The sequence below is a fragment of the Cervus canadensis genome, chromosome 12, assembly GCF_019320065.1.
Source record: "Cervus canadensis isolate Bull #8, Minnesota chromosome 12, ASM1932006v1, whole genome shotgun sequence".
Taxonomy (NCBI): domain Eukaryota; kingdom Metazoa; phylum Chordata; class Mammalia; order Artiodactyla; family Cervidae; genus Cervus; species Cervus canadensis.
The window spans coordinates 23,778,837-23,804,154 of record NC_057397.1 but is presented as its reverse complement, the minus strand read 5'-3'; the positions used below and the strand labels follow the sequence as shown (position 1 = coordinate 23,804,154).

At 43.9% G+C, this 25,318-nt stretch overlaps 1 long non-coding RNA gene across 1 annotated transcript in view; it reads right to left on the bottom strand.

Annotated features, from left to right (window-relative positions):
- LOC122451364 overlaps positions 1–24,035 on the bottom strand; it is a 53,945-nt gene extending 29,910 nt beyond the window's left edge. Inside the window, exons 1-2 of the long non-coding RNA XR_006272385.1 lie at positions 23,641–24,035; positions 20,607–20,736 (exon numbers count right to left, since the gene is read on the bottom strand). This is a non-coding gene — a long non-coding RNA (uncharacterized LOC122451364). The remainder of the gene's footprint in view (positions 1–20,606; positions 20,737–23,640) is intronic.
- Positions 24,036–25,318: the final 1,283 nt, after the last annotated feature.

Genomic DNA, 25,318 nt, shown 5'->3' with positions numbered 1-25,318 from the left:
AAGTCAGTGATGCCATCCAACCATCTCTTCCTCTGTTGTCCCCCTTTCCTCCTTCCTTCAATCTTTCCCAGCATTAGAGTCTTCTCTAATGAGTCAGCTCTTTGCATCAGGTGGTCAAAGTATTGGAGCTTCAGCATCAGTCCTTCCAATGAATATTCAGGACTGATTTCCTTTAGGATGGACTGATTGGATCTCCTTGCAGTCTGAGGGACTCTCAAGAGTCTTCTCCAACACCACAGTTCAAAAGCATCAATTCTTTGGTGTTCAGCCTTCTTTATGGTCCAAAAACTGCTGCTGCTGCTGCTCAGTCACTTCAGTCGTGTCCGACTCTGTGCGACCCCATAGATGGCAGTCCACCAGGCTCCCCGGTCCCTGGAATTCTCCAGGCAAGAAGACCGGAGTGGTTTGCCATTTCCTTCTCCAGGTCCAAAAACTAGCAAGTCCTAATTCCTGGAACCTGTGAACATTACCTTATATGGCAGAGTCTTTGCAGATGTGATTAAGTAAAGAATCCTGAGGAATTTCTCTGGTGGTGCAGTGGTTAAGAGTCTGCCTTGGAAAGCAGGAGACACAGGTTCGATCCCTGGTCACGGAACTAGGATCCCATGTACTGCAGGGCAACTAAGCCCACACACTGCAACTGCTGAGCCTGCACACCACAGTGAAGACCCCAAATGCTGAAACTAAGACCTGATACCGCCAAATTAAATAAATATTTTTAAAAAAATCCTGAGATGGGAAAATTATTCTGCATATTCCAGGTGAATGACACAAATAAATGCCATCACAAATGTCCTTGTGAGAGAGTGGTAGATGGCATTTTCACAGACACACACACAGAGGAGAAGGTCATATACATATGGAGCAGAGACAGAGTTGAAGATGTGGCCCCAAGTCAAAGTAAGCTAGGAGCCACTAGAAACTGGAAGAGGCAAAGAGTGTGTTCTACCCAAGAGCCTTCAAAGGACACGTGGCCCCACCAACACCTTGATTTTGACCCAGTGATAGATTTCAGACATCTGGCCTCCAGAGCTATGAACAAATACATTTCTGTTTTAAGTCACCAAGCCTTCAGGAATTTTTTTTAAATAACAGCCACAGAAATCTAGTATAGCCATCTCAGAAGTTGGCTACCACACATTCTATATCCTCAAACATTTTCTAAAAGATAGTTTAAGCAACTGTTGTGAAATTTCCCTTTAAGCATTTATCTTAGATTGTGTGATTCAACACTACAACTTGTGTGCATTTTTCAGCCATTATAAGTAAAAATTATTTTCACACACAAAATAAATATCTTAAAGGCCAAGCAATAAATATCACATTCCGCAGAACATATTTAATTTGGCAGAGCACTTGCTCGTTTAGAGTACAGCATGGTGCGCCAAAACTCAGGGCGCAGAGCAGGATTCGTTCTGCTTCTAGCTGGTTTCAGCATTTGAGTTTTGAGGTGACATAGTTGAGTATATAACCGCATAGTCTGAAGCTGACTGCCATTGAGTCCTTATGGAAAAAGCTGAGCACTTTTCTATTCCTCTAAATGAAGTAAAATGATAGAAACACATTAGGATAATATTTTATAACAGCAATGAGTATGAGAAGTATCAACAGCATATGAGAGATATCAACAGACTGGTGGACCATGTAAAGGAAGGGAGCATGTTGTCAGGTGACAAGCAGAGGAGCAGCCGTCAGGACTGTCCTCCGAGGATGCTGCAGGAAAGCTGGAAGCCACCTGCCTCCTGGAGCTTGGATGAGTCTCTCGGCTCAGAGAAGGCCTGACGTAGGACAGGAGTGAGAACCAGGGAACTGATGAAAGGTCTGGTACACAAAGGATGGGCTTCCCAGGTGGCTCAGTGGTAAAGCGTCCACCTGCGATGCAGGAGACCCGGGTTTGATCCCTGGGTTGGGAAGATCCCCTGGAGAAGGAAATGACTACCCACTCCTGTATTCTTGCCTGGAGAAGTCCATGGACAGAGGAGCCTGGGAGGCTACAGTTTATGGGGTTGCAAAGTGTAGGACACAATTGAGTGACTAAACAACACCACCACAGAGGATGTACCCTCTAGTTCCCCAGCCTACCTAACCACTCAAAGTATTTAGGAAATTTAGCATTTAATACTGGGGGAAAATCCAGAAGACTATTTACTAAAAATATGAATGTTTTCTGGAGAGTTTTAAAGTCTCTAGTGTGGGTTTTGGCTGCCTAGCATAAATAACTAATCTCATTTTGGCATTTGGGGGTCCTTAAGCCTTCTCTTAAATAAGAATGTCAATCATGAATCACTAGAATAGGAGAAAACCCAGCAGCATAAAAATCAAATATAAAGACAGAAAACTTATAGAAAGATTTGTAAATGCGTTTTTAGTATACTCAGGAAGAACTGAGATATTATAACCACACAAAAACAGAACAGTATGCCATCAAAGAGAATAATAAGGAAAAATATAAGAGCTCTTGGGAAAAAACTTCAATGTTAATAGTAAAAGCAGTTTGTAAAGCATAATAAATGGATTAGGATATGCCCGTAAAAATAGAAAAGAGAGAAAAGAGGCACAAAGGATCAATTGACTATGGAAGGTTAGTAAATAAACTTGAGAAAATACCCCAGGAAGCAGAACAAAGAAGACTAGAAAACAGGAGAGAAAATATAAGAAAATTAAAGAATCATTTCCTTAGGCTCAGCATCTGAATAGTAAGTCCAGAAGGGCAGGATCTACCAATTGAACAGGTCCATGGAATAAGGGGAAAACACCTACACACAATGCTGTGAAATTTAGATCATGCAAGATAAAGAGCTGTTTGAGTTCTTCCAAACTTTCAGCCAATCCAATAATAAGTGCCTCTGAAGAATGAGTCTAAAGGGTGGGGAGGATCTGGGGAAATTGTTGCTTGTGTCTAAGCTATTATCTACTATTTGGTACTGTCCATGAAAAATTAACCAGTCAATCTAAGAAATAAATGGAGTATTTTATTGGAGCCAAGTTGAGATTATAACTCGGAAACAGAATCTCAGAAAGCTCCAAAAACTGTTACACCCACAAGAGGTCAAGAATCAGTTAAGTGATTTTTCTGAGACAGAGGGCTATACACCAAATGATGCATTATTGACAGTTTAAAACAATCCAGTTCTGGTCCCTTACGAGATCCAGAAGGAATGTTCTCCTTTAAGGTGTTGTCTTGTTGATGCTGGTTGAGCAGGTATTTCTGCCCTTGGGGGGAAGTTCGATGCATAATGCAGATATACAGTGCACAGTGGTGGGGAGAGAGAAAGCCAAAAGGAAGAGGAAATTTTTTATGTTTAAATTTTTCATGTCTTGCCACAAAATATGAATTTTATTCACACTACTTTACCATATGCGTGTATTATTCTGGTAGACCTTTTAAAAATATTTATCAAACGTCGTTGAGAAAAGCTATCTTTGTGGAGGATACCTAAGGACACGCAGTCTAACCCTTCCTCTACTCATATCGCTGGACCAAGGTCAGAGTGCCCTAGTGTTGGTTATGGTGGCCATGTTACTTAGGCTCCCCACCCAGAAAGTTACTCACTGAACTGTGATGGATCTTTCTTGAGATCTTTTCTATAAGAGGCAGCCCTGGGCAATTCATTATTGTGTTTACAGTAGATACTTTTAAAGACATTGTTCAGTCCACTGCTCCTGTCCTCCTGATAAGAACCACCAGGAAAACATTTTCTCTGACTTAGTGCCCAAAATAAATGTGCTTCTCCTAAGCCCTGATTAAATCTTCTCTTCTGATCACTGACTCAACTAAGACACCACATTTCCTTCCCTGTGTCACCATCTCAGAATCTATTTTATAGTCACAGCATTTGCTAGAGTGATTGTAACCTGCCCCGGCAGAACTTTCCTGTCCTTTGCGGACAGTCACACTTTGAGTCGTTATTCTTAATTTGTAAAGCTGAGCGTCATTCTGCTGCAGTCTATTGCAAACAGAACTTCTGTTACTGTTTGGGTGAGCAGGTCTTAGCAATCCCCGTGAGCTGAAATGGATGCAGAGGCCACAGATGGAGGTGTCATAATAGCTTTAAGCCACCAGGAGGAGCTCTAAAACAGACTACTGGGGACTATAAGACCTGCTGGCAAGGAGGGGGAAATAATACATTGTCTACAGATGGAGAGTTTAAACCACAATAAAACTTAATAAAGAATTACAGAGGGGTTGAGTGAATTATCACACTAAAAAGTCTTCAGAAGACAAAATACAGGTGCCTAAAGACATTAGGTTAGTTCTGTCTTTGGATTTTTTGTTTTTAAGAGAAAAAAATACACAAGAAACTGATTCAATTAGTGAAGCCAAACAAGTCATGGGATTGTAAATGAGAGTAAATTTACACAGAGCTTCTCAACCCATCCATCTGCCAAAATATTTCTTTCCGTGGACTCAGCCTTTTAGATGAGTTTTGGAGAATGATTCATAAGATGCTGAAAGTTTTCTTTACTCAGAAATCTGTCTTCTGATTAACTCCTTGTGCCTGACATTCTTTAAGAGCTTTAATTATGTCTTAACATTCTTAATGTCTTTGAATAAAGGCTTTACCTCAGCTTGGAGGGCTAATATTGATGATTGCAAAGATTAACTTGAATGGCTTCATCTTTTGCTATGCATCACCATGTGATAGGAAGGAAAGGTTTTGAAGATTAACCTGAAAATGATTTTTATTTACGGAAGATGACCAGGTGTAGAAAGCTCAGATACAACCCTACAACTGGAGGCTTGTATCAGGAAATCTGCAAGGAATGGGGGCATCAGTGGAAAGGAACAGAATCAACCACAAAGAAGCAGCAAAGAAGGTGACAAACTTCCCAAGGCGGCTTCTTTGCTCCAGGCCGACATAACAAAGCACCACAGGTGGACAGCTTAACCATCAGAAATAGGTTTTCTCACTGTTCTGGAGGCTAGAAGGTCAAGATCAAAGTGTTGTGTGCTTCTGATGCCGCCTTCTACCTGTGTCTTCATGTGTACATGTCTGCATCCAAACGTCCTCTTTTTTTTTTAATTTTGTATTGGAGTATAGCCGATTAACTATGTGATAGTTTCAGTTGAACAGCAAAGAGACTCAGCCATACAAGTACATGTATCTATTCTCCCCCAAACTCCTCTCCCATCCTGGCTGCCACATAATATTGGATGCTCCATTAGTGTTTGACGAGGGAATGCACAAGGGACCATATCTCGTATCATATCTCATTTAAGCTTTTTTAATTTTTTTAATTATGAAAGTACAATAACACATTTACAGGAGACTTGGAAAATACAGAACAAAGTTACATATAGCTCCACTATATACTACAGTTATTTTTATTAAATAGGTAAATTGGGCTTCCTGGGTGGTGCAGTGGTAAAGAATCTGCCTGCCAATGCAGGAGATGCAAAAGACTGAGGTTCAATCCCTGGGTTGAGAAGATCCCCTGGGGGAGAAAATGGCAACCCACTCCAGTATTCTTGCCTGGGAAACCCCATGGACAGAGGAGCCTGGTGGGCTGCAGTCCATGGGGCTGCAGAGTTGGACACGACTGAGCGACTGAGCATGCACGCATGACTCAAGACAAGAAACATGTAAAATCAAGATTTTTAGTCGGAGTTTCAATATCATACTCTTAAAAATTAATACAACAGACAGAGAAGTAGATGGGTATAGTTGACCAGAAAAGCATTATGAACCAATTCAACATAATTAAGATTTATACAATTTTCACACAACAGGAGGATATGCATTCTAGTCAAGTTGCCGTAGACTGTAAACTAGGAGACACTGGAACATATCCAGGGCAAATGTCCCCGTTTGATGAGGACCCTGGTCATGCTATTAAGGGCCTACTCTATGCACTCATTGTAACTAAAGACCCCCATCTCCAAATATGTTCGCATCACATATAGTAAGGGTTAGAACTTCAAATACTGAATTTGAGGGGGCTGCAGTGCAGCCTGTAACGCTGCCCTTCTCTCCTTGGTGCCCAAGATTTCCTTTTTTTTTTTTGTTCCATCTATTTTTATTAGTTGGAGGCTAATTCCAAGATTTCTTAAAATTCTGTCGGGCAGTGGAGTAGCCACGAGGCAGTCAGTGGAGGGGGCTTGAGTTTGGGAGTCAGGCCTCTACTATTCTGCTGGCTTGACCATTTCCAGCAGTGTGAACTGGGGAATTATTTAGCCTATTCTTAGCCTTGGTTTCCCCATTTGTAACATAAGGCTAAAAATACTCCCCTTGGCAAGCAACGGTGAAAAGAGAACAGAGATGATTAATGTGGAAAAATGGTCACAGCGATTCTCAGGTATGGACTGAACCCCTCGGAGGCCCCCACTGCCCTGGAGAGAGGAGTCCAGTCCTGCCACAGCCAACAAGGCCTGTGTGACCAGCTCCCAGCCCCCAGCAGAGGTGAGAGGGGCCCAATGACTGTGGAATGCTAGATGCTATGAAGAAGAAAGCCCCCAAAAGATAAAATAGGGAGTCAAAAACTACGGCATGTTTATTTAATAAATCAATGCTTTGAATACTCATGTACACTGCACGTGTGTGCACAACCTCAGCTGGAGCTAGGTATCTAAATTTGAGGCTTGTGTGAACGTGAGGCAACATCCCCACAGGGGATCTGTGCTTCTGTGACCCTGGCTTCTGCCACTTCACCTTGCCCGGCTCCCTCCCCCCCAGGGCTCTTTCCTCGCCACACAGAGTGGTCAATTTTTCACAGCCTGACAGCATTATCTTAGACAAGGATCGTGTGTGTGCGCATGCGTGCGTGCACATGGGTGGCACGTGTCACGTGCACACAGACAATTTCAGGCAGATCCTGTGACCCCGGCAAGCTGCGTGCTTCATCTTTTCAGCAGTGACCACGGCTGCAGTGAAATAACTCACTTCATCACTGGACATTTACTCTCTGCCTCTCCTGCTGGAAGGTGGGCTTACCTTTCCAATCCCAGGACGTGTCCAGGGTCTCCACAGCCAGTTCCCCAAAACCCAGACCCAACCTTGCTCCAGCATCATACCCACCAGCTCACCCACCTCCTGTTCTCACGGTCACACCTCCCACACTCTGCCTTCTAACTGCCGGGACCCTCTCTTTGTTCCCAATCAAGCCACAGTCTTTCATGATCTGTCTTTTTAATTTTCCTGAGACATTTCCTCTCCCTCTCAGGTTGGAGAAATCCAATTAATTGTAAGCCAGACTCCTCCTTGAGCTACTTGGCAGAGGGAAAGTGCAGTTTCTTCTGCACCCCCTCGCCCAGTCCTTTGTTCCGACCTCTGCATGGGTTCTATTTGTGTGCATGTCTGTTTGCTTCGTTAGATTGTATGTTCTGTGAAGACAAGCAGTCATTTTATTCTTATCTCCCTGTTTCCAGTATCGGCCCTGGGGTTGAACACAATGCCTGGTGCAGAGTACGTGTTGTGCAATGATTCTTTCAGTTCTTTGTTCTCATGAATACTTGGGGTATTTGAATTGACCAAGGTTTGAGGGATTTATGCCAGCACATTCTTGCACGTGACTAAGACTTTTTTAAGATTTATTTTTATTTATTTATTTGGTTGCACTGGGTCTTAGTTTGCAGCATGTAGGATCTAGTTCCCCGACAAGGGATCGAACCCAGGTCCCCTGCATTGGGAGCGCAGAATCTTAGCCACTGGACCACCAGGAAAGTCTTGACTAATGTTCTTTAGGTAGCAAGAAATCACAACTCCTCTTAGCAGGTTTAAATGTAATACATATGTGGACACTTTATATGGGGCCTCTTTGGTTGCAAGCCAAAAACTGGATGTCTAGGCTCTGACTAACTTAAGCAAAAAGGAAGTTTTCTGGGATTGTTGGGTCATATGGTAGTTTTATTCCTAGTTTTTTAAAGAATCTCCGTAGTGATTGTTCTCCATAGTGGCTGTATCAGTTTACATATTATTCCCACCAATTCCCAGTTTACATATTATTACATACTATTCCCACCAACAGTACAAGAGGGTTCCCTTTTTTCCACACCCTCTCTCCACACATCATCATGGCCATTGATGATGGCCATTCTGACTGGTGTGAGGTGATACCTCACTGTAGTTCAGATTTGCATTTCTCTAATAATAAGCAATGTTGAGCATCTTTTCATGTGTTTATTAGCCATCTGTATTGTCTTCTTAGAAGGTGTTTGGATCTTCTGTCCACTTTTTGAATGGGTTGTTTGTTTTTTGGGTATTGAGCTACAGGAGCTGCTTGTTTATTTTAGCAAAATAGACAGCCAGTGGGAATTTGCTGTTTGACTCGGGGAATTTAAACCTGTGCTCTGTGACAACCTAGAAGGGATGGATTGGGTGGGAAGTGGGAGAGAGGTTCAAGAGGGAGGGGACAAATGTATTCCTATGGCTGATTCATGTTGATGTGCAGCAGAAACCAATACAATATTGTAAAGCAATTATCCTCCAATTAATTGATAAAAAGAAGTTTTCTGGACCGGTATCAGGAATTCAGAGAATCAGTGGCTGGAGAAGTGAGTTATGTGGATAGGAGCCCAGGTAACTAGAGAACGGGAAAGGCAGGAATGAAGTGGGAGCGAGAACAGCTTTTCCTAGTTTGTGCCTCTAGAATAAATCAGAAAACATTCTCAGTTTCTGGCACTCTAGTCAAGATTTGAGTTGCATGGAAGGTGCATCAAGTTTGGGTCCTGTGCCAAGCCATCAGCTTGGCAAGGCAGAAACATCTGTCTAACAAGTTCCACCAGATTAAATTCAATGGGAGATGAGATAGTCCTCAAAAGGCAATGAGTATTCTATGGCAAAGAGGCAATGGATGCTGATTGCCAAAAATCCACAAACACCTTCTGCATTTGTGTCCTCAATTATCTGGAACCCAACACCGTAATGATTGTTGCAATGCAGTTATTATTAAATCATATGCTTTTTCATCCATAGATTCTCACTCAAAGAGAGTAGACCGCTAACCCAATTTTTTTAAAAACAAGTGTTTGTATTTTCTTTTAACTGCTAACTTATGAGACAGTAGATGTGCTGTGACAGGGCTTAAGTGAATGAGCATAAAAAAAAAAAAATGGTCAGTGGTACAAAGACATCGGTGAGTTCCAACCATCAGCCTCCATCTGGATCACCATCAAGTCAGCATCCTTGCGGCTGAAGGGTGTGCAGCGATGGAGCTTTTCAGTAGCCCTTTCGGGCCAGCACTGTGTTACAGTCCATTGAGCTCCTGTGTGTAGCTGGTGAAGCCTGAGTGCTGAGGGAATCACCGGCTCAATTAACTAGCATTAGAATACTGTACCTCTAGAATCATCTTCAGGGGAACGTGATCATTTACTCTAGAAAATATCTGAGACATTTTCCCTGCTGGATAGAGAGGGAAAATTAAATTACCTGAAATGAATTCCCAGTTCTCCATATGTGAACTCTCTGTATTACAGATTGTCAGTTTAAGGGCTGTTATTTGTCACCGTGACCATGGCCCAGCTAGTGGTGACAAGGCAGCTAAGAACTTACACGGATAAAAATTATGTTTTCTCTGGTTATCTACACTGATGTTATACTTTATAAAAACTATAGGAATAGAGGAAGTTTCTTAACTTGAGGTTTTATTTTGGCTGACGTATTACCCTTGTTTCAAATCTCTTCAGCCAAGTTAGAGATTCCAGTCTTTTCTTGATATGTAATTCTGTTTATTGCAGAGTTTATTTCTTCTTTTTTTTTTTTTTGGCTGTATGGCATATGGGATCTTAGTTCCCCAACCAGGATCCAATCCCATGCCTCCTGCAGTGGAGATGGGGCGTCCTAACCACCGGACCGCCAGGAAGTCCCTATCACAAAGTTTCTTAGTGGCTATTTTCTCTAGAACAGCTCCAAAACTCTTATCTTCTAGTATCAATTTCCCTTCTTTTTTTTTTTTTTTTCTCCTTCTTTTAATAAAGTACCATCTTCTCCTGAAGCAAGGGATCAAAATCTTTCATACTTTTGCACTTTTTATTACTGATAGGATAGGAAAATCTCTTTTATATTAAAGTAATTCATTTACAGTTCAGTTTGCCACAACAACTAGAAACCTTAGAAGTTGTGTGGATAACTGGAACTGTTCTTAGAATTGTGATTTTATTTATTTATTTACAGGTGCACTGGATCTTCATTGCTGCATGTGGGCTTTCGCTAGTTGCAGCGAGCTAGGGGCTACCCTCTAGTTGCGGTGGACAGGCTTCTCATTGCGGTGGCTTCTCTTGTTGCCACCCTGGCCATAGAGCACAGGCTCAGTTGTTGTGGCTGAAGGACTTGGTTGCTCCGTGGCATGTAGAATCTTCCTGGATCAGGCGTAGAACCCATGTTGCCTGCATTGGCAGGTGGATTCTTACCCACTGTGCCATGAGGGAAGTCTGACTTCTAATATTCTTAACCCTTCCTGAGACAACAGGTGTGTCAAATAAACAAGACTCCTTGCTAACAATTTTTCCATCTCTCTGTCAGAAGTTGTTAGATTCTAGAACTTCCTAATGACTTTATTTAGCCATTCTCAGACTTCCTCTCCCAAACCCATTTACACCCTTAAAAATTACTGAAAACTTTTGTTTATGTGGATATTTACTATCTTAGAAATTGATAGCTAGATGTTTTTAAAATATTTTAAAATGACAGTAATAAATCCACTGCCTGTTAAAATAAATATTTGCATAAAACATGTTTTGGAATAAAATTAATTAGAAGAATGTCATTGTTTCATATTTGACAGTTTCTTTAATGTCTGGTTTAATAGAGGAAAACTGAATTCTAGCAGTATCCTGGGCATGTAATCCCTTGTGATATGTCATTCTGGTTGAAGTATCTGAAGAAAATCTGATCTCAGAGGGATATTTAATTAGAAAAGGGAAGGGTATTTAATAGTCTTCTCATGTAAATGAACTTTCCTTTTTGGTTCAACAGTAGCTCAACAAGTCATAACTTTTTAAAGGTTGATTGAATGGGGAAACTGAAACTATATCAGTGAACTTTTCAGTCAATCAGTCTCCCACTCTGAAAGAACCTTTCACCCACATGTGATTTTGTAACTTCCAAATGCTGACAAATCTCATTACTATGTTTTTTAAAACAATCACAGTTGGTAATATCCACACTGATTTCATCAAGAATATTCTTTTGAATATTAGGAAAATATAAAGCTCATGGTGCTATATGAAGGTTTTTTAAAATTCTAATTTTTGATTCATGTGTGTGTGTGTGTTTGTGTGTATGTTGCATCTCAGAGTATTTAGAAAGAGAATTTATTACTGACTGGAAAACTTGGTCTTGGGTCATGATTTTCAGTATGAAAGACCTTTGAGCCAAATCTTTTTGCAGTAAATAATTTCTTCTTTTGCTCACTTCCATTTTTTTTTGTCAAGTATTTTGTTAACACACAAAATGATACATATTTGTTGTACAAAAATAAAAAAGCTAAGCAAGTATATAAATAAATGGATAGGGGAAATATATATCCATATGTACAGTGCCCACTGTCATCTCTGGGGAATATGTTCCAAGCTGCCAGTGGGTGCCTGAAATCATATGTAGGACCAAACGCCATAGATACTGTTTTTCTCTTAGACATGCATACCTATGATAAAGTTTAGGTTATAAATTTGGCATAGTAGGAAATGGCAATAGGCATAGTAAGAGATTAACAATAATAACTCACAATAAAACAGAAAAGTATGCTGTATTAAAAGTTATATGAATGTGGTCTCGCTCAAAATATTTTATTGTACTGTTCTCACCCTTCTTGTGACAGTGTGAGAAGATGAAATGCCTATGTGATGAAAAGGAGAGAAGTCAGTGGTATAGGCAGTGTGTTAGGTTACTACTGACCTTCTGTCAGTAGGAGGACCTTAAACCTTGGGTTGACTGTCAGGAGCCGATCATGTCTATGGCTGGGACCCCATGTCGGGGGATGAAACTGGACAGGAAGATTTCATCACACTGTTAGGTAGTTAGAATAGGAAAAAGGAGTCCAAAATCGAGGTGGCTAAAAGACAAAGAAGGGAAAAGCCCTCAAAAATAGAACAAAGGAAGGTCTGAAGACTGGAGTAAGGACCTCAAGTAAAACATACGGCCCTCGTGGCTAGCCCAATTTACGTAGGGCAGGCTCAGGGGGGAGGAGAAAAATCATATAAAAGGAGGAGCCAAAATTGAGCCAGGGACTTCTCTTTGTGTCTTTTGGGTCGACTTGCCCTCACGCCTCAAGGATATATTTTCCTTTACTTGCCAATAAAACTGAGCTGTAACACTGGTCTGTCCGTCACTTCAAGTTTTTGCTGCAGCAGGATGGAACCAAGGAAATTACACACTCCCCTGACATATATGGGGCTGTTTCTCGGATTTAACCTGGCTGAAACAACCTTGGCGTGGCCCCTGCAAAGTGGAGGCCAAGCACAGCAGAAGCCCGACTTGGTGAAGCTCCCATGGCAGAAGCTGAACGCAAAGAAATCCCAGCACAAGAAGCCCAGCATGCTGGAAACCAGAACAGCAAAAACAAACTCAGCAGAAAGCTCATGCGGCCCAGTCTCAGATTGCAGGAGACCTCCTGTTCAGGTAGGAATCCTTCATTCCTATGGCTGGAAGAACATATGGCTAACAAAATCTTAAATCCTTTACAATCTCTCATTTCTTGTTTCCTTGAACCCCCCGCAAACAGGCCAATGGCAGTGGGTGCAACTGAGGGACTCTGGAGAGCCTACTCCCCAGTGTATTCTGAAGGCTCTGTGCTCTGGTAGCTGTTGTCCAAGCGGGTGGGGGTTCTGTCCTTAATCTCGTTTGTGCTGAGGACCAGGCCAATGAAAACTGTGAGCATAGGTCAGGTATTTTTAGCAGATTTTCCAGCAGGTTATGAAGGGGATTCCTCAGTACATTTTCCCCACTGCTTATTCCTCCCGTCCTTCAGTTCCTCTCTGCATCTATGCCACTGCTTACAAACTATTGAGCAGGTCATCATCTTTTCATTTCTGAAAGTTGTGCTTGAAACCGTTTACCTAAGATTGGGACTCAAACCCACGTGGCAGGGACTCTGTGCTATGTTTAGTCACTCAGTCGTATCCGACTGGGACTTGAGCCCGGCCAAAACCCACAGTGTCTGGCTTCAGGACCTAATGAAGCTCAGGCTCTGATGTCTCATTGCAAAATTTCTGTGAGAGACACTGCAGTAGGTAAGAGGTGGCTTTGTTTGGATTCATAGAGAAGCACACTCCACAGGGTGTGGGCTATCACAGAGGAGGGCGCAAAGGCCATGGAATGTGGTGTGGTTAGTTTTTTCCCAGCTGGGTGATTTCATATGCTAATGAGTGGGAGGATCATTCCAACATTTGGGGAATCACCCACTCCTCCCTCTTTTGACGGTGACTTGGAACTGTCCTGGCACCTTTGGGTATGTCATTTAGCTTGCAGATTGAGGATCAAGGTTTAGTTGAATTTAACTTGTCATCTTGGACCCATTTGATTTTAATCAGTTTATTTTATGCCCTTGGGCTGTTATTCTTTCAAAAGTTGTGCCCTGTCCTCTTCCCTCCCGTTTCATGCTCTTTTCCTGAGCCCCGTCTGGGCCCACAGTGTTGCCTCTACAATCTTCTGGGGGGACAACCAGAAAATAAATGAACTTTGGGAGAGAAATGCTGTATAATATCCAGTCTCTCTAGGTATTCAGGCCTTCATCTTACATGTTTCCTACAACACGTGCAACAACAGCATCTCTCAGTGAGCCCGCTAGGGCGGGTGACAGGCACACAATGCCTGCTAGAAGTCCATCTGTTGGTGGCGTCCCTTCAAGGGCAATTGGGCTTCCGAGGATAATGTTTGCCACTTTGGGAGTTAGCCCTACAGGCCGTTTGGGCCCAAACCCTTGCCACCCTTCTCCTAAAGTTACAAACATACCCCTGAATCAAATCTGCACTCCACTTTTATGGACCATCTGGTCTGTTGCCTCTTATCAATTTGTTCTTAAGCCACTTACTAACTCCTACAACCAGGACCCTGCCCCCTTGTAGGCAACATCACTCCATCCCGCTTATTTTTAAAATACTTTAATATCCCTAAAAGGACCAGATAACCCACTTCTTTGTCATTACTTCTGCTATTACCTAAAGTGGGTCTGCAACAATGAAATGTTTACCATTGGAAACACCCTAGTCTGCTCTTATGGAGGACCAGGGGAGGAAATCAGTGACTTACATTCCCTCAGAGCAATAGGTTTATGGCTGTTTTGCCAGGTTCCCAGTCTCAGGGCACAGACTTGGATTGCTTTACATCATGGTATCTATTCCAATCAGTGGTGGACAAACCAGCAATGAGTTAAGATTACAGCCCCTTAATCCTACCCAGCACTGGTCTTGCTGGAGACCTTGGCGATGCCCAACTCCAGCCTGGGGGTCCCAGGAGGTTGACCTGCCTAGGGATCCAGTCCCTGGGAGGTTGTTACATCTCAGCCTGCTCAGGGATCCACCAGCCTGGGGTCCCAGGAGGTCAACCTGCCTCAACCTGCCTAGGGATCTGGTCCCTGGGAGGTTGTCACACCTCGACCTGCTCAGAGATCTGCCAGTTCAGGGGTCCCAGGAGGTCAACATGCCTCGACCTGACCAGGGACCCTATTCTCGGGAGCCTGACATGCCTCAACCTGCCTGGGGATTCGATCTCCAGGAAGTTGTTACGTCTCAATCTGACCTGGGGTTGCCTGGCTCTCAGGTTGCAACAGCACTGGGTAGGATAAGCTTCAGAAAGACTCATCCCTCAGGAAGTCCACCCATGGAAATAGAAGGAAGCCTATTAGCTGTGGGACTACGCCTGGTCTCAGCAGTAACTCAGGAGTCCAATGAGAACCCCATGGCCTTTCTGGAAAGGCTAAAAGAGGCCCTCTAAAAGTTTACCAGTCTAGACTTAGACTCATGGGGGACAGGTGATTTTAAAGGACAAATTCCTATCCCAGTGCGCCTCAGACATCGGGATAAAGTTACAACAGCTACGGCAGCAGGACCCTGCTGCCTCTTTAGATGAGATGATCCAGACAGCCACCAATACCTTTTATTACAGAGAACAGGAGAGGGAGGCCAAGGCCCAGGAAAGGGAGAAAAGGAAAGAGACCAGGAATGCCCAGATGCTGGCCGCCCTCCAGGAAAGCCCTATAGCAACCCTGAGTCCTTGAAGGACAAAGCACGAGGCAAATGCCTAAACTTGTAGACAGGCGGGACGTTGGGCCAAAGAGTGTCCAAACAGTGACAAGTCTCCTAAAATGGCTTGCTACAAATGCCATCAGCTGGGACACTGGGCAGCACTCTGCCCTTGGGGCCCAAGAGCCTTGAGGTCAAGCGCCAAGCCTTCCCTCAGGATGGTTCAACAGGACTGAAGCGGCCCGCTCCAGCCAGCCCTCCTGTCACAGATAACCATCACGTGGCTGGAGCCAAGGGTGCAACTGGATGTGCAGGTAGGCCTGAGAATTTCTTGTTGACACAGGGGCTACCTACTTTGTCCTGACCTCCTACTCCGGAGCCTTCTCCTCCCAAACCTGTACCATTTTGTGTGCTACAGGAAAAACAATTAACAAAAAGATTCACTTGAGCACTTCTTTGTTGCTGGGACGGGCAAATATTATCCCACCAGTTTCTGGTGGCCCCTGAGTGTCCTATTCTTATTGGGAAGAGACCTTTCCCTGCCTTTGAAATCTTGCAGCTATTGCAGTCCCAATAGAAGATGCTTTAAAACTGTCTTTGGGGGCAAACTATTTTTACCAGCCACCAAGTGAAACAACTCCTGAACGGGAGAGGCCGTGTATGGATGTCTGGTCAAAGAATCCTCAGATATCAAGTAGTGCTGATGGAAAATCAAGGTCTGAATATGTCCCCTTGTGAGGTTCTTAACCCAGCTACCCTCCTGCCTACCCCCGAGGGCTCTCTCCCTTTTCACTCTTGCCTAGAAACTTTGGACCATTGGACAAAACCCCAAGAGGGGTTGTCAGAAGATCCTCTGACCAATCCTGAGGAAATCTGGTACACTGACGGAAGCAGCTTTGTCTTTGATGGAAAAAGAAAAGCTGGATTTGCTGTAGCCTCCAATTTTGAGAACATAAAGGCTAAAGACCTTTGCCACCGGGTACTTCAGCCCAATTAGCTGAGCTCATAGCCCTGACTCAAGCTTTAGAGCTGGGAAAGGAAAAAAAGTAGCCATTTACACTGACTCCAAGTATGCCTTTCTGGTGCTACATAAACATGCTGCTATTTGGAAAGAAAGAGGCCACTTGACCATCCGAGAGTCCCCAATCAAATATGGTGATCAAATCCTTAGACTCTTGGAGGCAGTCCATCTGCCCGCTGAGGTTTCAGTCTCCTGCTGTAAAGGGCACCAAAAAAGGAGCACAGAAGTGGCATGAGGGAATGAACAGGCAGCTGAGAAAGCAGCGTTACAGAACCATGACCTGATAGGGGTTGCCACCTTAGTTCCACAGACTAACCTGCCAGAAACTCCTTCATATACTGAAGGTGAAACTCTTAAAGCTAAGAGTGAGGGCATTCAAGAAGATCATATAGGGTGGTTCCAAAAGGAGGGACTCCTTTTTCTGCCTGGGAACTTCCAATGGAAGTTGGTTAACTCCTTACATGCCACCACTCATTTAGGGGAGAAGGCCCTCCAAAGATTACTAGAAAGGTCCTCCAGAGGAACAGGCCTCCAAATGACTGTAAGGCAAGTGGTCGCCTCTTGTCCTACTTGCCAATTAACCCTCAAGGAACTCAAAGACCCCAGCTGGCCCAACCTGTCCAATGACATGGGACTTACCCAGGAAAGGACTGGCAGATGGACTTCACCCAGATGCCAGTTTCTCAAGAGTATAAATATCTATTAGTCATGATAGATATATTCACAAGATGGATAAGGCTTTCCAACCTGGACTGAGAAGGCTGAGGAGTTGGTAAAAACACACATACAAAAAAAAAACACAACTGCTCCATGAAATCATTTCAAGATTTGGTCTGCCCAGGTCATTACAAAGTGACAATGGGACATCATTTACTTCTAAGGTCATCCAAGGGGTCTCTAAAGCATTGGGCATTACTTATCATCTCCATTGAGCCTGGAGGCCTCGGTCTTCAGGAAAAGTAGAAAGAGCCAGCCAGTTATTAAAATCGGCAAATAAAAAAGATAACCCAGGAGGCCTCCCTGGGATGGAAGGAGGCTTTACCAATAGCTGTCCTCCACACCTGTATTGCCCCTAAGGAACAGGTTGGCTTTAGCCCTTATGAGATGCTATATGGAGGACCTTTTGTTTATGTCAATAACCTCTTCCTAGATCCAGAGGCTCAGACCCTCCAATCTTATACCATGGCCATTGGACAATTCCAACAAGATATATGCTTTGGAGTGTCAACCAGGACCCAAAAGATTCTAAAGAGCCACCACTATATGCTCCAGGGACTCAAGTCCTAATTAAAGTCTGGAAGGATGGGTCCCCAAAGTCATGGGTCAACTCCACGGCACATGTGAGGGCCCCTACCCTATAATACTTTCTACCCCAGCACATGACTCCTGGATTCACTACTCACGAGCCAAGCCATGGAAGAAAACAGAAGAGGACACTCAATACACCTGTGAGCCCCTGGGAGATCTCAGATATTTATTTACGACTGCAAATGAGTGCCATTCTAATGAACACCCCCAAAATTAAGTTTCTGGGGATAAGATTTCTCAGAATAGTGCTAAGAAGCCAACACAGCTTGGCAGGGGTTGTACTCTAAAACAGACAGGAGATAGATCTCCTGATCCCTGAATGAGACGTGATGTTTCTGGGTAAATACCTCCAGCTAAGAAAGTCTCACGGTCCTCAGGGAAAACATTCAGATCCTACAGGGTCTCAAAGAATGAGCTGGAGAGTTCTTGGGGTGGCTACAGTCTCTCTTTGGGGGAATCCTTCTCCTGGAGAGGGGAATTTGGAGTTGACTAATACCCCTACTAATTCCTGTTATCACCATATTGATGCTGTTTATGATTGCTCCATATATTTTCAACTGTCTAATCTGTTTTGCCTCTGCCCAGGTCAACAAGCTACAACATGCAGTGCCAGTTCAACAAGGATATATAAAACTACAGCCAACCACAGAAAATATCACTCACCCTTAGATGGACACTGCTATAAGGACTCTGAGGCTTAAGACTAGCAAGAGGGGGAGGCCCAATGCCCCTCTCCATCCCAGTTCAGCAGGAAGTAGCCAGAAAGACTTCTATGCCCTTATTCCCAAAGAATTGGGCCTCCCGTCTCTTGAGGGGGGAATGTTGCTGCTGCTGCTAAGTCACTTCAGTCGTGTCCGACCCTGTGCGACCCCATAGACGTCAGCCCACCAGGCTCCCCCGTCCCTGGGATTCTCAAGGCAAGAACACTGGAGTGGGTTGCCATTTCCTTCTCCAATGTGTGAAAGTGAAAAGTGAAAGTGAAGTCGCTCAGTCATGTCCGACTCGGAGCGACCCGATGGACTGCAGCCTACCAGGCTCCTCTGTCCATGGGATTTTCCAGGCAAGAGCACTGGAGTGGGGTGCCATTGCCTTCTCCGAGGGGGGAATGTTAGGTAGTTAGAATAGGAGAAAGGAGTCCAAAATGGCGGTGGCTAAAAGACAAAGAGGGGAAAAGCCCACAAAAATAGAACAAAGGAAGGTCCAAGGACTGGAGTGAGGACCTCAGGTAGAACAAACAGCACTCCTGGCTAGCCCAATTTACATAGGGCAGGCTCAGAGGGAGGAGAAAAAAACATATAAAAAGAAGAACCAAAACTGAGCCTGGGACTTCTCTTCTCTTCCCCTCTTTTGGGTCTGCCCACCCTCACGCCTCGAGGATGTATTTTCTTTACCTGCCAATAAAACTGAGCTATAACACTGGTCCGTCTGTCACTTCAAATTTTTTCTGTGGCAAGACAGAACCGAGGAAATTACACACTCCCCAGACAACACTACTGAAGATGGTATGCAATTTAAAACTTATGAATTGTTTATTTCTGGAATTTTCCATTTAGTATTCCAGGCTGAAGTTGACTGTGGGTTACTGAAACTCCAGAAAGTGAAACTTTGGATAAGGGGGGACTGCTCTACCCATAATCCCACCATTGAAGCAATACTGTGAACAGCTTGGTGGATATTGTGCAGTCTTTTTCTCTGTTTTAAGTGATCATCAGGCCTGTCTGGAAAATAATGATCAAAGATAATTCATGTTCTCCAGTCACATTCCCCATTTCCATCTAAATTATATACAACTCTCAGCCCAGGTTTCACTGGGTTGGTTGGTTGGTTTTTCTTTCTGGAAAGCCATTCCATCCGCCTTACAATACTGTCTTGTTTTGGTTTCCAGTGGCTGAGGTGTCAAATTACTATGAACTCTGTGGCTTCCAACAGAGTTGGAATCTTACGGAGCTAAAACCAAGGTGTCAGCAAGGCCCTGCTCCTGCCTGGAGGCTCCGGGGGAGAATCTGGTTCTCTGCTTCTTCCAATCTGCTGAGGGCGCCTGCATCCCCTAGTTCATGGCCTTTGTCTTCCAGGTCGGCAAGTGTGACTTGAGTCTCCCACTGCTGTCTCTCGGGGTCTCTCTTCTGCACTCACACCTCCCTGTGACCACAGCTTGGAGAGGACCCATGTGATTAGAGTGGGCACATCTAGATGATCCGGGATAATCTTGCCCTTTCAAGGTCCTTAAATCAGAATCTTTTTTTCCATGTAAGTTAATAGTCATCCTTTTTGAGGTGAAGTTGTGAACATCTTTAGGGAGCATTCTGATGAGATCTCATTATTTTCAAAAGCAATCTATATCATTTATAAAGCAATATGCTGGGACTTCCCTGGTGTCCAGTGGCTAAGACTCATGTTCCCAATGCAGGGGGCCCGGGTTCGATCCCTGGTCAGGGAACTGGATTTCACATGCCGAAACTAAGACCTGGTAAAACCAGATAAATAAATTTTTTTTTTTAAAGCAATATGCTATATAATGGGTATTTCCTGGTGGCTCAGACGATAAAGAATCTGCCTGCAATGCAGGAGACCAGGGTTCAAGCGCTGGATCAGTAAGATTCCCTGGAGTAGGAAATGGCAACACACTCCAGTATTCTTGCCTAGAGAGTTCCATGGACAGAGGAGCCTAGCAGGCTACAGTCCAAGGGGTCACAAAAGAGTCAGACTTAACTGAGTGACTAACACTTTTTTGTCATGCTCTATATGCATACTCTTCACCAGATATCTTATTCATGAATCTGTGCTAAAGTAGATTTGGGTGTTTTGCATTGTCCTAACCATGACTGTGTTCTAATTTCCACACTCTTTATGTATCCAGAAACAGGTAATCTGTCTACACCTTGTCATTTGTCAGTACTCTCTAAATAAATGGATATATATGTTAAAGGTGGCAAGCAACACAACAGTGATCATAAATCTAGTCTACTTTGCAGCTAAAATCTCTTGAATATTAAGACCACATATAGAGTGATATTTTCCGCTCATTCACGCAGTGACAACCAAAACCGTTTTCAGTCAATGTTCCAAGCTGATTTTAAGCCCTAGTGAAGACATTAAGAAATACAAGCAGGGTGAAGCAAGGAATGCTTTCTGAATTCTGAAACAAAGGGAGTCTATTCTCACTTGGGCGAAGAAGGGCAGTTGAAGTGACCAAGACAATGGAGGCGAGAAGCTTCATTGAAAGAACAAGCCACCGAGTGTGGACACTTGAATTTATCAGGATGTAGACTCACACAGCACACAAGATTCTAAACTGCATGAACAAGATGACATGGATTTGTTAGCTATGCTCAAAGTACTAATGGAAAGAGCACGCTGTGAAACTTGAGCAAGATAAGTACAATAAATAAGAGAAAACATGGTCTCACGAAACAGGTAACAGACCAATGGAGTTGAATTTCTAATGCTTTCTATCAGCTTGTGTTGGTAAGATGGGCATGGGACTGACACTCCATGAATTGCTGTGATTGCTATAGATCAGAAATGAGTAACATCATCTCTGTCCTGAAGGAGCTATTATGAGAGTAAGGGTAAACAGAAATGTAAACAAATAATTACATGAGGGTATGAACTAAAATTAGACTCTGAACAGGAAGCCGTGAGAGTTCGGCTGATTCAGTATCTGCTCTTTTTCACTTAGGGTGTGGGTAGGTACAAATGGTGACTGGGGAGCTCAAAGAGGAAGTGAAATTTGACTTGTATCATGAATGGGGGGTCAGAGACAGGGAAATTACTGAGTCAGAACGGCTTTGCAAAGGCCTGAGTGTGTGGACAAGCACATTGCTATGCCTGGTCAAGCATCCCTTTAAAGCTTCTGAAGCTCAGAGCACTCACAAGTGAGCAGAAGCTAGAAGCCAGGGAACCATATATTCAGGACCCAAACTACAATTTTCACTATCTGTCCTCCCATTTCTCACCTATTTACTTCTGTTATCATTAGTAGCCCAGCTTCTCCAGCTGTTGACTAGCACAGTACACTCACTCTGAACTTCATCTCCTCTCCACCCCTCTCCTCCCAAGTCTTTGGGAGTTAACAGCCCCTTCAGGACAGAGACTATGTTACTCATTTCTGATCCGTAGCAATCATAGCAACTCTTAGTCCTTCGTCCTGTGTAATCCTGGGTTCTTAAACCTGTGCACCTTAAGACCAAGAGATAAGCATCTTCCTTGCTTCCTTTTGCTATATTCACATGATTTATTTTTCTCCTTCAGGAACCAGAATTTCTTAGGAGTTAATGACATCAGGCTTTATCATCTACTGTCCTGTTGGGAATCCACCTGATTCATGAAAGGCTTTGACTCTGGGCTCACCGAGTCCCTCTTCCCTAGCCCATCATTACCTTGATGGCATCTGTGCCCATGTGCCTGACCCAGTTGATCTCCCAGCCTGTTGTTCTGTGACCTTCTCACCTCCAGCCAAGTTTTCCAGTGCCATATGGCAGCTAGTAGTGTCATCTTATCTCTCTGTAGCACTCATGGTAGCAATCTTTTTTTTTTTTTTTGGTTGCACCATGTGACTTGTGGTATCTTGTATCTTACTTCCCCAAATAGGAATTGAACCTGGGCCCTCCACAGTGGACGTACAGAGTCCTAACCACTGGACCACCAGGGAATTCCCTGCAATTATTTTATATTTTGGTTTGTTTATAGTCAATTTTACCCACTAGATGCTCTGTAAAGACTGGAATCTTCTCTGTTTTGTTCATATTTATCCCCAGCTCTTAGCACTGTTTGGATGTATAGATACAAATTTGTGTCAGAAAATATTTAGAGATATACAGTGGGAAAGACAGAGAAAGGTTCTTGAAAAGTATCAGTGCCATGCTAGGAGCTGGGCTTTATCCTGGGAACACATGGGAGCCTCCAGGAGATGGCCCGTAGGAGATGGAAGAAAATGTATATTCTAACAAAGATGTGTACTCAAATGTTAATAGCAACTTTATTCATATTAGCCCAAAGCACTGAACACATCCCAGATTTCCATCAGTTGTTGAAAAGACAAACACATTGAGGTGTATTCATACAAAGTTTACTGTTCAGCAAAAAAAAAGAAAAAGAATGAAGTAGTGTTCCAGGTAACCACATGGATGTACCTCAAGAGCTCTGGGCTGAGGGAAGGAAGTCAGACAGGAATGACTACGTGCTTTATAACTCCATTTATATGAAAGTCTAGAAAAGAGGAATAAACAGACATAACGCAGATCAGTGGTTGCCAAGAATCAGGAAGGGACACCGGGATTCCTGACAACAGGGCACAAGAAAGCATTTTAGGGTGATGGAAATTCCTACATCACAAGCATGGTGGTGGTCACATGACTCCACACGTGTCATAACATGGGATGGGATCACGACACAGTTACAACTGAGGAACGTTACTGTATGTAAGTTATACCTCAGTAAACCTGACTGAAAATGGATATGTAGATGTACAAATACTATAAATTACTAAGAGAAATGGAGGAAAAGCAGACTTTATGAGGATCTCAGGGATGTCCCTGATGGTCCAGTGGCTAAGATTCTGGGGACTGGGTTCAATCCCTGGTCAGGGAGCTAGATCCCACATGCCACAACTAGGGGGTCACATGCTGCTACGAAGAGAGCCTGTGTGCTGCAACTAAGACCCAATGTGGCCAAATAAATTAGATATTTTTTTGAAAGGGGATGTCAGAAACATTGAGTTGACCCTTCCCCCTCCCTGCCTTCAAGGAAGATTGTCCAGGAGCAACCGTCACTGGTAGGTATGTTGGGGATCCCTTGGGTACACTGACAGTGGAAAATTTTGTTTTCTTCCTGTGAGGTTACTTAGAGCTTTAATACAATAATGAGAACTTCTGATTCTTTGTTTTGTTTTGTTTTTAAGGTCTCAGAATTGCCACTAGAAATGTATAATTGCAAAGAAAGTAGATTTGAGTCAGGCAGACATGGGATCAGATCTTGTCACTGTCACTTATCAGCTGGCATTGTCACTTACTATTGGACATATTATTAAACTGCATAAAGCTTTAGCTGTTCTCTTCCAAAGAATGGAAATAATAGAACAGTCTTAGAGATTTGCCAAGAAGGGAGTCAGGTAGTTCCTCTGGAGTGGCGGGTGACAGCTGCTAGATAGGCCTGGCAAATGCCTCTAGATTTGGCGGTACAGGGACAGTGTACTCACATGGATTTGAAGAGCGTGTCACTCACCGCGGAGCGGGCAACATGAGCCCCTTGACCCTCACATCCCACTGGTGCGATGAGGCGGTCAGTGCATGTGGACGCACCGTGGTCCTGCATCACAGCTCAGGAATACGCATCTTTGGAAATCCCCAGACTTCTCCAGGAAAGTGAAAGTTGCTCAGGCTTGTCTGACTCTTTGCGACCCATGGACTGTAACCCACCAGGCTCTTCTGTCCCTGGGGATTCTCCAGGCAAGAATACTGGAGTGGGTAGCCATTCCCTCCTCCAGGGGATCTTCCCAACCCAGGGCTCGAACCCAAGTCTTCCACACTGCAGGCAGATTCTTTACTGTTTGAGCTACAGCCTATTCAGAGGCTGCTGGCAAACCCGCGCCCTCTGTCCTCAGGAGAGAACTATTCTATTAATTATCCTAAGAGGTCCGCAAGTCTTCCCTGGGGCAGGGAGGGTGTGGCCCTCATCATCCCTGGGGTGTCCCCCGGGGGAGGATACTCTTGATCTCTGCTCTCCCAGAATGGAAATAAATCTGAGCAAATTGACTGATGATGCCTAATATGGAGAAATGTGAAAGATTTGTGGAGAATTAGCTCCCAACGGGATTGAAGAATAAAATGCACGCAAAGTACTCAGCGTAGTGTTTTCTACAAAGTAATTGCATCATAAATTCAGATAGCAATAATATTGACAATTACAATGATGAGGCAACACGGTGGGGGAAAAACAAGGCTCATTTTCTTTAAACCTGGCACCTCATGCCTCTTAGAAAGGAAACTGTGCTTATTGGGGGAAAGGTGCTGATAAGTGCTCGAAGTAAAATGCAAGCACTTCCCCCGCCCCCTCCCGGAACCTGAGGTTGCATATTTGCTGATGCCAGGATGAAGAGAAGGGTGGGGTGGGGGGGGGGCAGGGGAGATGGAGGTGCTGCTCTCTTTAAGACTGGGAAGGAATTTGTTGTTCTAAAGCCGGGTTTCTCAGAGTGGTCTCTAGACCAGCATCAATACTATCTGGGGCTCAGGACTCTCGGTGCCCACCTCAGATCTGTCTTGCTCAGTCACAGTGCTGTCTGACTCTTTGCAGCCCCATGGACTGCAGCCTGCCAGGCTCCTCTGTCCCTGGGATTTCCCAGGCAGGAATACTGGAGTGGGTTGTCATGCCCTTTTCCCGGGGATCTTCCCAACCCAGGGACAGAACCCGCATCTCCCATGTCTCCTGCTTTGTAGGTGGATTTTTTTACTTGTTGAGCCATTGGGGAAGTCATCTAGTAGATCAGAAACACCAGGGTGGGGCCAGCAATCTGTGATTCTAACAAGACCCCAGAGGATCCTGGGGCCGAACTCCTTAGCCCTAGAAAGGCTATGGGGTGAGGAGGGGTAAGGAATTTGTAAGCCTGGACTCTTTGTGGAAGAAAATGTGAGGGATCCTCAGTGGTGGTAGACTTAAAACAGCTAAGAAAATGTTCATGGGTTTTTTTTGTTTTTTTTTTTTTTAATGTTTACTTATTTGGCTGCACTAAGTCTTAGTTATGGCATTCAAACTCTTAGTTGCTGCATGTGGGATCTAGTTCCCTGACCAGGGATCCAACCTAGGCTCTCTAACATGGGTTTTTAACAGCAGTTTGCACTGATGTTACTGCTGCCAGGATTCACAACTCTCCATTAACG